Source organism: Macrobrachium rosenbergii, chromosome 16 (assembly GCF_040412425.1).
Source record: "Macrobrachium rosenbergii isolate ZJJX-2024 chromosome 16, ASM4041242v1, whole genome shotgun sequence".
NCBI classification, from domain to species: domain Eukaryota; kingdom Metazoa; phylum Arthropoda; class Malacostraca; order Decapoda; family Palaemonidae; genus Macrobrachium; species Macrobrachium rosenbergii.
The window spans coordinates 7,349,677-7,352,176 of NC_089756.1; positions in this window are offsets into that span (position 1 = coordinate 7,349,677).

The following is a 2,500-nucleotide window of genomic DNA, read 5'->3' on the forward strand; positions in this document are numbered from 1 at the left end:
CCAATGCCACCATTGATGGGGTTATGCTACAGCGAACATGGCAAGAAATCGAGTACCGTCTTGATGTGCTTCTTGCAACTAATGGTGCCCATGTAGAGGTGTATTTAATGAGACAAAAAAAATTCAGTATTTACTCCTCATTCTGTAATCATATCCACATATTTGCCTGTTCATTTGCATTTGTAAGATATTTTTAAGTTGTAAAGAGACTATATATATATATATATATATATATATATATATATATATATATATATATATATATATATATATATATATATATATATATATATATATATATATATAAATTTCTGACTCGTCGGGATCGAACCCAGGTCTCTCCGGTGGAAAGCAAGGGCGTTACCCACTGGGCCATACAAGTCTAAAAGAAGTTGGAACCTGAGAGCAACTGCACCCAAGGAATTACCTGGGCAAGCTAACTGCTTGCATACCAGCGAGTTTTCCCCAACTTCCCGACTCAGCAATGACCCAATAGACAACATTTCATTGAATTATCCCTTCTGGAGTGAATAAGATAGAAATCATCAACACACAATCACGTGTGGAACAGAAATAAATTTCTGACTCACGTCGGGATCGAACCCAGGTCTCTCCGGTGGAAAGCAAGGGCGTTACCCACTGGGCCATACAAGTCTAAAAGAAGTTGAACCTGTATATATATATATATATATATATATATATATATATATATATATATATATATATATATATATATATATATATACATGTATATATATAATATATTTTCATGATGTTGCCTTGTAATACATATATCCTGCTATAATTTTGACATATTTACTTTTTTCATGTGTTATGTGTAATGATAATGATTGTTGAAGTGTCATATTTAGTTTGGCACCAGATCTCAAAACAACTACTGATTAAGTAACTTGATAGCGTAATTTAGAATTGTTAATACAATTTTAATAGTAACATAATTTGGAACGAATATCTTTCTTGATAAAAGCGTAGTATGTGAACACGTGTGTGTCCACCAGGGCTTGTTTCATTTCAATTGTCATCAGTTGAGATAAGAGCGAGCGCTTTGTTTTGGGTTAGTGATGACAGGTTGCGAAAACAAATGCCGATTCGTCCCGTACGGGCTCAAGACGAGTGATTTCACGTTGTTTCATGTTCAAGTCACATACGCCACTTTGAGAGAAAGAATACGTGTCTTGATCAGTTACGCCATGTTTTGTAAGACTGCGTTCAAAACGTTTTGCTGGGATGACGTCATTTTCCTTCTAGAAGCTTCTCTTTTGTATCTCGCACCCAAAATGCTTTAATGACATCATGTAATTGTTTCACGTGTTACTGGAATTCTAAAATTTGTTTCATTCTGATATCTGAGACCAGTTGAATTGGTTCTCTCTCTCTCGTTCTTAGAAAGAGATTCTTTTAACGTAGTGTTTTGTGGTCACATATTAACATTAACTTTTGAGATCTGAATTTAGCAAAGTTATTTAGTTCATAACGGCGCCTGGTAAAAAAGTGTGTTTTGTGTAACGCAGCTGCAGCAAGTGATTTACAGAGGTTTTCACAAGTTGTGTAAAGTAACGTGAATTTTACTTATTAATACCATGGTATGATAAGTTAGGAAATTTTGAACAAGTGAAATCATTATTGATAAATCTTATGTGTATTTTTGTGTGTTTTTCTATTTACAATCTCTTTATATTTTCACATTTTTTATGTTTGTGATGTAACATTTATTTACATAGCATTTTAAATATTTCTTGGTAATTTAACATTCCATACTTGATTTCATTTATTAAGAATTTCTTTTAAAATCTTGAGTAATTCTTGATCGTTTAAATTTTGCTTGATTAATTTAAATTCCTGGTAAAGTTTTGTGAATTAGTTTTGTTTCATAATTGAATTCAAGAATTAATTAAGTCTTGTGTTATTTTCAAGTAATGGTAAATTTTTCAGATTGTGAATTCTAATTAATTGTGAATTCTAATTATAAACTTTGAATTTGAAAATAAATTTTTGTATTTAACATTTTTAGAAAAACAGTGTTTCATTTGTTGACCATCAGTGAATAGGATTGATTGTGTGTGCATAAGGCAAAGTGATAAACATGTTTTGTTCTTTTAGTTTTGCTAAAGTGAATTAAGACCAGGGAAACAGTTAGAGTTTTTGATGGAGTGATGCCCTTCTACTCTAGAATATTTCTAGTTTAATTTTTGATACCTCACACATATTCTGATAGACTCAGTTTGATTTTTCAAGTAATAAATAAGTTTTTTCTTAAGGGATCACTGTTACCTTTAGAGTACTCAGTCGTAATAATTAATGTTATGAGAGTTCAGGTATCTGGCTGAAGTGAGGTATATTTTTGAATCTTGAGATTAGTTGTGTAATAACCAGGTACTTGATACGCATCGTGACAATATATATATATATATATATATATATATATATATATATATATATATATATATATATATATATGTATATGTATATGTATATGTAT